Source organism: Daphnia carinata, chromosome 2 (assembly GCF_022539665.2).
Source record: "Daphnia carinata strain CSIRO-1 chromosome 2, CSIRO_AGI_Dcar_HiC_V3, whole genome shotgun sequence".
NCBI classification, from domain to species: domain Eukaryota; kingdom Metazoa; phylum Arthropoda; class Branchiopoda; order Diplostraca; family Daphniidae; genus Daphnia; species Daphnia carinata.
Window position 1 is genome coordinate 7501345 of NC_081332.1, and position 11085 is coordinate 7512429.

Consider the following 11085-nt stretch of genomic DNA (forward strand, 5'->3'; position numbering starts at 1 on the left):
GTGATGAACATCATGACGAATCAAGGTGATAATCAAATTTTTTTTGCACTTAAGAAATTTTGGTTTAATTCGAAGCATTGGTACTGGACTTGGATTCTTGACGTTTTTGATTGAACAGATTTATTCAAACTAGAAGAAGCACAGACATCGTAAGTTGGCGTTAATTAAAAAAACAATACTTCAGTTTGATGGTAAGCTTGATTAGTGGATAATTCATTAGTAACTTTTTTTACATTTTGAAAGTAAGCTTGAATGTAGGAGAAAAGTAGTGTTAGATAGTAGTGAAGCTTAGTTTCGTTTCTTGAAAATTTCGCCATCAACTGCAAGAATCGTCAATAGTAAACGTATAGTCAATCTTAACTAATAATTTAACAACTATTTTCCTGATTTTTTTTTTTTTAATACTAAGTTATTAACGGGTTTATTCCTGTTTAACATATAAAATTTTATCAAATTATTTAAGTGTTTCAAGTGGTGACTTTAATAGCGGAAAATGCCCTAAAACATTTCCCCAACATCTTTGCGTCAAATTATATGTTAGCACCAAATACTAGCATTTAACAGTTTCAAGCATCGAATAAAAATAAGTTTCAACTTTGTATCAGGAATTTCTACTGCAGACGGTCCCCCGAACCTTATTGTCACCTATTGGTACGATATTCAGTTTTCTACATTGGGTTTCAGCGATCGTCCGGGGCTAGGGTAAGGTCTGTAGCAACTTACCCTTTTAATACTTCTAATGCCATAAGGTTCACTTGTAAAAGATATCAATTTTCGTAATCCTTGCTATTTATTTTGTCGGGCTTATTTTCAAGCCCTAACTTCTTTAACATCGGGAGCCGTTGAGTGAAATAGAACTGGATACCTTACCAGTAGATGGCTATACTTTTTGATGGATCGTCTGACAGTATAAATTCATTGTTTACCACATTGCAATAATCAATTCCTGTCACGTCTGACGCAACTGGGGTGATTACCACACACAACAATAAAACAATACTGACAACGGTCAGGTTAATATCTTAATCTAATATTCTGGTATTACACAGTTATCTTTGTTAGGATCCGCCAGCCAGTCACGTCGGCTGCACGGATATAAAAAGAACGCTACTTGGGAAAGTTAAGAAGGAGACAAGGTGTGGAGTACTTACGCGGACGTCATGGCGCTGGAGAGAGCTGAAGGTACGGCGACGTCGGAAGGGGGTGGTGGTGGACTTGGGCAGAACGGGAAGTGGCGTCTCAGTTGAGGATGTTTGCAGGGCGATCAGAAGAACACGACAGTTGTAGGTGTTGAACTCAGTTTATTTCGAAGTACGTAAGAGGGTACACAAAACTCAAGCGTGGATTTAAATGTTACACAAATAGAGTGCTACGGCACGACTAACTGGACAGCAGGTTGCAAGAATACTAAAAAAAAGGCACAGCTCAGGCGTTGGTTTTATACCGCGCTTTGGCTTGATGACGCCAACTTGGCGTGGAACGCTAAGTTTGCGTGGGGTCATCGCAACAGAGCCAGAATGTTACGCGAAACGTGAGGTCGACTGATTTATGTCCTGTCGTTGACCCCACGTCATGCGAAGAAAGGGTAATAAAAAACGAAACAAGAGGCGAAAGAGTCAAGTGGGGGAGAAGGGGGGGGGGGGGCAAACGCAACATGAGAAATAGAACACATAATCTAACTAACTTATTTAACTTTAAAGTTTTATCGGGAGTTCTTACAACATGTAAGCTTGCAGCATTTTTGTTATGCTGGCATGTAATCTAAATTTTGTAATTTTAGGTGATGGCATTCGCGTTACGTTTAAGTCAAGATCTACTCTACAATGGGATAAATTTTTCGTAGAATAAGTATCTCCGAGAGCTATGTGTTGCAGTATCATGCTGATGGTAAAAGGTGTATTCAATTTTTAATAACTTTTGAATTTTCTTCTCTGTATGTGCAGTGACGTGACAGTACTGGTTGGTGGTGTTATCTAGGGATAAACCTTTCCATTTTCCCATCCAATCTGTAAGACAGCTCTGATTGTTTGCATAACTACAGCAATATTCCCTGCATAACAAAGGGAATGTTCTCATTTTCTTTAGTGAACTGTTCCCTGTTCAGTTCTTATTGCCATTTTTGGCAATCGAAGAGGCCCAAGAAGAATATTGATTTTCTACCAGACTGCCATTCTGCCAAAGATGTCTTCGTAAGCGATTCGGTATTTGATTGATGGTTTAGAGATCATGGGTTTATTAAATAAAACATCTTTAATTACAGAAAGGAAGGTTCCAAATGATAAGCCCATCAGTATCGTGAAAACGATATGGATATTTTGGTCCAACCCTCACACATGGTGTGTTCCAAGTTAAGTGCGTAGGTGAATTCTCATGGAAAATGTGATCCAAGCCTCCCATGTAACGGTATTTGTTTCATTTAAAGCGAAGCACAAAAATTGGTTCACATCTATTCTGTGGTCACATTTTACCTTGATCTTAATTTCTCTTTCATTCCAGTCTCCTTGATGACATTTTGCAGCTAACCGTAAAAGATGTCCAGCCATTATATTTCCCTGTTTAAGAATAGAAGACGAAAAGAGATGCTAAATTTTCAAAGAACGCTACTCAGACGACACGGCTAATTGCTGATTCATCCCGAACAGTAAAGAGTTTTATTCTCTTAAATTCAAGTGCATATCTGGGCTCCCTTCTTTCTGTGGCCCCGTTTCCCCTAAATTTCTAATAAGCCCGTAGGGGGGTCATGCCCCTACTGTGATCAGCAGTTAAAGGTTGTGAGTGCGCTGTCCGGAAAGGGGACGTGGGGGTCCCCCTGGCTCGATGATATCTTTTTGAGGGTCTTGGGGCTACCCACATATCCGAATAACGGTTAATCGCTCACGTGAAAACTTGTCCTTATCATCACTCTTCATCCTTTTCCGGCTTCTCTTAGCCACGCACCGGGTAATCTCCCCGGTGAGTCAACTAAGGTAGGGGGAGACTCTACTCATGTGGTAGAGTTTTCTCCTACCTTAGTTGACACAAAAAAATTTTACATCAATAAAAATTGTTTTTTTTTTAATTCAAAAATCTTTTTACTTATTTTGTCTTTCTTGTACCTTATTTTATACGTCTACATGTAATCCGCATGAGGTATTTCTTCATTTATCTTTTGCTGATATGCATCATTCTGGGATTCGAACCTCAGACATTTCATATCTCAGTCGAACGCTCTACCATTGAGCCACTGTTAACCATACAGACAATAATTCCCATTTGAAAGCGTATCGACTTATCCACTACAAACAAAGGTATTAAGGAAGAAATTACATATTTGTATACGTTGTAGATGGCTCAATGGTAAAGTATTAAACTGATACGCTGGAGGTCTAGGGTTCGATCCCCAATCCAGTTCATGAAAATACTCTCATAAATAAAAACAAACTTTATTTAAAAATCTAACACATTTTTTATTGTCCCTCCATCCTCCCACAAATCCTCCACTTACATTCACATCTTACAACACAACACAATACAAGACATACATAAATAACTAACTAACAGGTTGGCTGCCACGCCACTAAATTTACATTAATTACGTCGCTATCGGAAGGATAGCGACCAAGGGGGACTTGCCCGCTGACAAGTCCGGGCTGACATGATGATGGAGACCGTTGTGGGAACGCACACCCCAGGTCTCCACCACACATCGGACAAAGGGAGTCCCTCTGGTGCGTTGCCTAATTGCCTTTCGGCGAATCTTGGGCAGTGGCAACTACTCCACCTCATGACAGATAGGCCATGAGGCAGAACAGCGCGGCCCGTCCCTATATAGCTAAAAAAAAAAGGGGAGCAAACGGGCGTGGCAGCCAACGTGTAAATTAGTACTACACAATTACACAATAAAAAAATACAACGATACCACAAAGACCAGGCGATGACGTGGCGACCACGAGGCGACGGGCGAGGCGATGATGGCGCGACGGGCGAAGAGAAGACGTGGCGACCGGGCGAGAAGGTGACGTGGCGACGGGAAAGGCGAAGACGGGGCGACGGGCGAGGCGAAGACGGGGCGACGGGCGAGGCGACGACGGGCGAGGCGACGAAGTGGGAAATATAAGATTGTTGTTGTAACCAAACGTTGAAAGCAATTCGACTTACTTCTGCTGTCCGAAGACTGAAAAGACTGTAGGGCCAGCAAATAGGCAGCAGACAGCTAAGAGTTGGCAGTTCTATGGTTGAATGTTCAATTTAAATAAAAAGGCAAACTATATGAGGCAGAAGAAAAATTTAAAATACCAGTAGAAATTGTGTTGAGGTACATGTCTATGTCTGTTGGTAGGCTAGGTCGAGATTACAACTGCCGAAATGACTGTTGTTACAGCTGATACTGCAACGAAGATGAATATGGTGCACTACTCAGATCACGATTAACAGTAGACCATGAGTGGTTAAAGAGTAGAAGAATGATATTATGGTATTCCTACCCATAGGATTTGCATCTTTGGTGACATTCCTCAACAGGACGTATTCTTTACAAACGAAGTTTCATGAGCTAAACCTTAGAAGCAAAATCCGTCAATGAGATTCTTTTTTTTTTTTTTCTTTCTTTCTTAAGGTGCCTCCCGTGTGGCGTTGCCATATCGAGAGCGGGTCGTCCTAGGAGACCGAAATTGGCACCGGGAAATTGCTCGGAAAAGTGGGATGATTTTGAATTAGATTAGCAGCGTTTGTGGAGTCCTGATTTCCAGAAGAAATTTAAAACCAAGTCCCTGATCTTGAATTTGGCGAGGTTGTCACAAACTTGCGGTGGATGTAGGAGATTGGATAGGTTCAACTGAAGTTTTAACTCCGAGAGGAAGCTTTTTAGTTCCTCTCTTTCGGCAGCGAGGTGGGGACACTCAATAATTAGATGTGAGGGAGTCTCTTTCACAGGGCAGCCATAGCTGCAGTATGGGGATACAGAGGGATCAAATAACGAAACGCGGGCGTTTAAACGTAGCCGGTTCGACCGGAGTTTGTGAAGAATGCTGTTTCTGACTCTGTTAGGGTGCACCAACCAGGGTTCTGGGTGAATGGAGTTCCTAGGGTGAGAAGCAAAGAAGTCATGGTGACTCGCAAGGTATAGAGACATCAGCTTGGACCATGCTATGCGAAAAACATTTAGGGCGAGTTTAGGTGAGTCGACGAGATCGATTTTTTCGCAGTTAGGATCCGTTCTTGCGTCGTTTGCCAGACGATCCACTAATTCATTTTCTGGAATGCCTACATGGCTTGGAATCCAGTAGAGAATAACTTTGGAGCCGGCAGAAGAGCTGGTTAAGGCCCTGTTCCGAATCTTGACCACCAGTTCGTTTGAAGGGTGTAGAGCATTGATGGCGGAGATGGCACTGAGTGAGTCCGAGAAGATCCGGATTAGCTGCGCCGGGCCGTTGTCAGCGTGTTCAATGGCCTTTAGAATAGCCAACAATTTAGCTGTGAAGATGTTCGTATCACTAGAAAGTTTCCAGGCTTTTTTCACTTGAGAATTTGGGCAGTAGATGGCGCATGCTGTTGAGTTGTTTTCGAAGTCACGGGAGCCATCTGTGAAGACGCTTACCGTACTAGAACTGGCGTTGTTTTGCGTAAACAGTGCTCGAAAGAGTAGTCTGGTGAACGTTGGATTTTCAAGAGCATTGTTTTTCGAGATTGGGAGTATAAATGTAGGTATTTTCGGCATCAACCATGGAGGATTTAGCAGATTTTCGGGAAAACTAACGGAGGTAAACAGGGAAACTTTTAAAGCTAACAGTTGGAACTTGCACAACACAACACTTGGGGTACTTCTGGTGTTCCATAAGGTGAGGCTAGAGTAAGTACTTTTCGCACTATCATAAAAAGGGTTCTTTGGTTTACTTTGCAGCTTTATGAGGTAAAGGCAGGCTAACCATTCACATCTGCAATGAATGGGGGTTATGCCTGTGTCCAGCCACAGATGTGCACGAGGAGTGGAGTTTGGAGCCAGAAGGATTGCACGAAGAATTGAGTTTTGGATTGTATCCAGCTTCCTGGTAAGGGGAGATCTGCCCTGAAGGATACTTAGGTAAGAATAGTCTACAATGCTTCTTACTAATGCTGTGTACAGATTGACCAGGAGTTTGGGTTTCAGGTTCAGATTCTTCCTAACCAGGATTTTGAAGAAGTTTGCTCTTCGAGAAACCTTTGTAACTAAATCTTGCAGATGTTGGTTCCAGTTGAGCTTACGGTCAAAGGTGATACCCAGGAATTTGCCATGACTGACGGCAGGGATACTCTCACTGTTAAAGGTCAGATGGAGAGGGACGTAGTTCTTAATTCTTCTGCTGAACGATATGGAGAAACACTTGGACACAGAGATTTGGAATCTCCAGGTAGCACACCATCTTTCAAATTTTCTTATTGCAGTTTCTAGCCTTTTTCGGGCTTTGCTTCTTAGGGAGTGAGTGCAGCGGGCTGAGATGTCATCCGCGAACATTTTGACGATAACGCCTAAATTGTTTTTCGGGTTCCTACACAAGGGGAAGTCACGGGTCATGATAGTGAAGAGAATGGGGCCCAGTACTGAGCCTTGGGGAACTCCGACGGAGATGATTTTGGCATGTGACAGTGTACTGTCTAGTTTGACCCGAACCTTCCGCTGTAGCAGGAAGTTCAGGAGCCATTTGAGGATGTTCCCTGTAACTCGCGCTTGACTTATTTTGAAGAGCAGCCCGGGTAGCCACACCAGGTCGTAAGCTTTTTTAATGTCTAGAAAGACGCAGTGAGTTTCTTTTTTCTTGTTGAAGCCCGAGGTGACGGCATTCTCCAAATCCCATAGGTGGTCGTGTGTGGAACAGCCCTTACGAAATCCTGCTTGGCTTGAGGGGAGTATGTTGTAGTGCTCGAGGTGGCAATGAGATTCTGATAACAAAACATTAGTCCTATACCTCTCAATGAGCACTCGTATAGTTTTATGAATGCAACGTAGTAGGTTGCTAACAGTTTTTTGGTTTGTCAGCTGACATAGTTGATTAAAAGACGTGTACCATAAACACCAAGCATTCTGTGGGCTTCACTTCTAAAACACACTCAGGGATGAAAACGTACAGAAGCACCATTAGTTTTTCTTAAGTTTTCCATTGGAATATGACATATTTAACAGAAACTTTCGAACACAGCTTTCACCGTTCACACTTAGTCAGCAAGTAAATAGTGACACAGCAGCGTCATCTTGTTTTCCAATTAACAACCGAAAAATTCATCAAAATTGAAAATATTGCTTTTTTGAGACGGGAACTGCATTGATGTGAACTCTTTAAACATACTTTTAGATCGTGAATCACTCACACACAATCACATTTTTTCACTGACTTTTATTTATTTATCCAAAAACCTAGATATTTCTAGGAAAATACATGATTTGGGTTCACAGTTCAACAAGGATGCTGATTGCGCTTCACACACATCTAGAAATTTCGCAAGTTGACGTATCTCTGGATTGTTAGCTAGTCAACATCTGCATGATAATACACTTTTCTTTTTTTTGAACAGCTGCAATGGTATTTCGGTCATAAGTTCCACGGAAAAATTTCTCCATTGAGGCAAGAACGCCAATTGTGCGTTATCTTGTGCCTATTTTCAATTAAATGGATACGCCGTCACTTTTCTGATCGGAAGAGCTCACTTTGGCCTGGAATATTGTTTTGAATGGTGTAATTAGTATACATTGCATACATTAAATTGGATCAATTACTTTTTGGCATACGTTCAATTGTGTGAGGCTGTCAAACCGTCGACAGGCGGTATCTAAAGGAGGAAATCAGCTACGAGCTTGCGGACTCTAAACAAACGCAAAACTAATAAAAAATTATAAAGATAGCCTGAAACCAAATTGTAAAGAAAATTAATTTTAGTTTCCAGCACTTCATCAATCAAACATCGTCAACGTTGGCACAGGTGATTTTTCCATGTTCATTGTTTCAGGTCACCAATTTCTACTATATGATTCAAGAGGAAATGAGGTTACACGAACAGAAAATTAACCATACAATTCAACTGATAGATAAAAACACCATGATGCGTGGAAGTGAAATACACCACATCACAACTGTTAAAACTGTCAGAACATTCACCACCCATGCAAAACATTTTCTGATTCATTGATCTTCATCACCTAGCCTATACCACGAAAACCAAACACAATTAGTGCATAACGTTTTGCTGATGAAAGCTAACATATACCTGACAAATTTACTGCAGACCAGCAATTCCTGATGGACTCCCACACAACATTCCAGATAAACAAAACAGTAGTTATTCCTAAACAAACATCTTGCAATAGTGGTCAATATAATGCAGTAACTGGTAAACATAAAATCTCACATGAACAACAAATGTGAACGGAACCATTCGAAAATGAGGTAAACAATTTCAAAAATGAATTTGCACAAAAAGGATTTTAACTAAAACACTACCAGAGAACGAAGTTTTTCCTTCCACCTTTTCCTAATTTTAAAATCAATTAAAGAAACATAATTGTTAAGCAAATCTCACTGTGTACCTTTTTGTTGGTTGAATTTGGGAATGGCTTACTAGTTGGAATAAGTTTTTTTCTTTTACCCCAGATTTGCTTTCCGGGCAGCGCACTTCCAACTTTTTCTGCTGATCACAGTATCTGCATGACCCGCTGCAGAATTATCGCAAGTGAAGAGGAAATCGGGTCACAGATACAAAGGGGCACAGGTACACGTTTATTTTCTTTAAATACCATAACGAGTGAAATAAACGAATCCGAAGAGCTTCGGTAATCATTCCAACTACCATAATTTTTTTGGCACTGAGCCTCCGTCAATTTTCTTTCCCAATCCTTTATAATTAAGAATCTGCCTTTAGAAAAATAAAACAAGAATCAGTGTAAATTTCTTGTCAATTGAATTACCTAAAACTGTGGAATCCTAGAGACATAATATTCTACAAACTCTTTGAATCCCTTGAAAGCAGAAAAATTTCTGCTAAAAGGTCCACGTTAGCCAGATACAGGTCAACTGGTACTTCCTTTTCGACTGGCATTGGCAGTGATAAATAACAAGTAGGATCAAATGCAACTGAGACCTCATCAGACCCCATACAAACCAAAGCCAATTTCAATACCCAACTAAAGAGATCTACTACTACAGAATCTATCTGTATTCTACTTATGATAAAATACCCAACATTCATGTGCAGCTTCCTGAAAAATAAAATGAGTTGGAACACAAGTGAACCTTGCTAATAAAAATTTGTAGCTATTTCACCTATATTTTGTCAGTGTCCATCGATGCAAGACTTCTTCAAAATCGGATTCAGATGTTCGTCTAAGCCCACCCCAGAACAACGTAGAGTAGTTCTCGCGAAGCAGGGTGCTGGTATCCGGGAAACTGCAGAGCAAATCTACCGACTTGCAACTTACCCAATTCAAAATCGTTACGATGCACAAGTTAAAAACCTAGCTTTTACAAAGCAAGTAAATGGTATACCTTAAATACACTCGAAGGTAATGCATGGTCACCTTGGTAAGGTGTCCGCCAGACCACATCGTTCGTACAAGATGGCGCCGAGCATTTGCATTTCCTCCCTTGGATTTCACCTACAAAAATAAAGGTCTACCACGTTCGGCTGCCGTGATATAACTAGCCGCTACGACGCCATGATAAATGTGGCCATCAGCAGCTCAGCTCAGCACAGCACCTGGGCCACCTAGCGACTAGCCCCCTACGAGCCTAAAGCAAATATTTTGTTTGAGAAATAAGACTTTAATTGAATAAAAAAAAAATTTTTTAATGGGATGGGAAGAAAAAAAAATCTAGGTATTGAAATAAACCACAAAAAAAACACAGAAAGACTAAGAACTTAATCTAATTAATTCAATGTGCGTTGGTTCGTACGATGTTTCGTCGACTGGATCATTCGCAACAACGTGACTTTTCTAATAACTTATACATCTACTTACTAATGCCATCAACTTTCGTTTTTCAAAATACGGAATTACATGACATCACGTATTTTACCGCCTGCTCCCTCCGAGACTCTTACGGCGCTATACACCATTTTTATTAAAATCTTTTGGTTATGGGGAACTTACTGAACAATGAGTCGTGTAATTTATTGTTTCCAATCTATTTTACAAAAGCCAAGCCACTACCTGTATGCACCATCATTGACGAGAGCGGTAGGTTGTCAGGGTAGGCTGAATCTTTCCATAAGTTTACCCTGTTCCGTGAGATTTTTTCTAACTTTTGTCCTCATATAATAGATGGGGCAATCTCGGCTAAATGTGGCAAACGATTAGTATTAAGTATGTAACATGATTAGGATATCACTCAAACTATTTACTTGCAACAAAGAATCTCTTCGTTGAGACTTCCCTGGCACCGTTGACATTCTGTCCATAAACGATTAAACTTCTCTTCGAGAGCATAAAGTTGGCCAATTTCCCTCTGGTAGAACTCCGATTCTTTCGGCTTGCAAAATCTGTTTAAATTGGAACAGCAATTTTAACAAACATCGCCGAGATAGGCAGAAATTAGACTTACTTGCATACAGCACTATCGTCTGGAAGGACGGTTTTGCATCCAACACAGGTGGATTTGCGTGTGGTAAAGCTAGCCAATCCACCAATTTTTTAAGTAACAAATGAAGGCGTCCGGGTATGGTAACCATCTACAATACGGAATACAAACCGTTCAATTATGTCAAGCAAATAAAGGCGATAAGTCCGTGTTTACGTAGCAACAATGATTCCGCTTTAGATCCAAGTATGGGTTCCAAAATCCGAACAAGGGGTTTTGAAAGCTGATTTTCCAAATGGTATGGGGCATCAATAGGTACGCTGTATTCCATTACAAAAATAGGGTTTTCCGTCTAAAGAAGACGTATGAAAACTTAATAGTTCATGAGAAATTTGAAATCCAAAGACGAACCTTGAGGTAAGCTGGTGTACTTTTAGCGGCTGCGATAATGACATACGGAACTCGATCCCCTAATTTTGGGGTTGTACCAGCATCTCGCTTACGCATCTTGTGAGCTAGTTCCACATGTGCCTGTTTACTGGCGTAGTCTTTATCTGTTTTAGTC

At 40.9% G+C, this 11085-nt stretch overlaps 2 long non-coding RNA genes across 7 annotated transcripts; one reads left to right on the forward strand and one right to left on the reverse strand.

Annotated features, from left to right (window-relative positions):
* Positions 1 to 5618: 5618 nt before the first annotated feature.
* LOC130699844 (uncharacterized) lies at positions 5619 to 7499 on the forward strand. Its single transcript, XR_009003545.2, has 3 exons — positions 5619 to 5816; positions 5879 to 6058; positions 6125 to 7499. It is a non-coding gene; the product is annotated as an uncharacterized LOC130699844 (long non-coding RNA).
* Positions 7327 to 9332, reverse strand: LOC132088586 (uncharacterized). Of its 6 annotated transcripts, none has more exons than XR_009422074.1 (6): positions 9267 to 9332; positions 8912 to 9202; positions 8534 to 8839; positions 8215 to 8478; positions 7727 to 8151; positions 7327 to 7663 (listed from the first exon to the last, which is right to left on the reverse strand). It is a non-coding gene; the product is annotated as an uncharacterized LOC132088586 (long non-coding RNA). The 6 variants fall into 6 exon arrangements; XR_009422073.1 differs by having other exon boundaries at positions 8534 to 8855; XR_009422071.1 differs by having other exon boundaries at positions 8534 to 8859.
* Positions 9333 to 11085: the final 1753 nt, after the last annotated feature.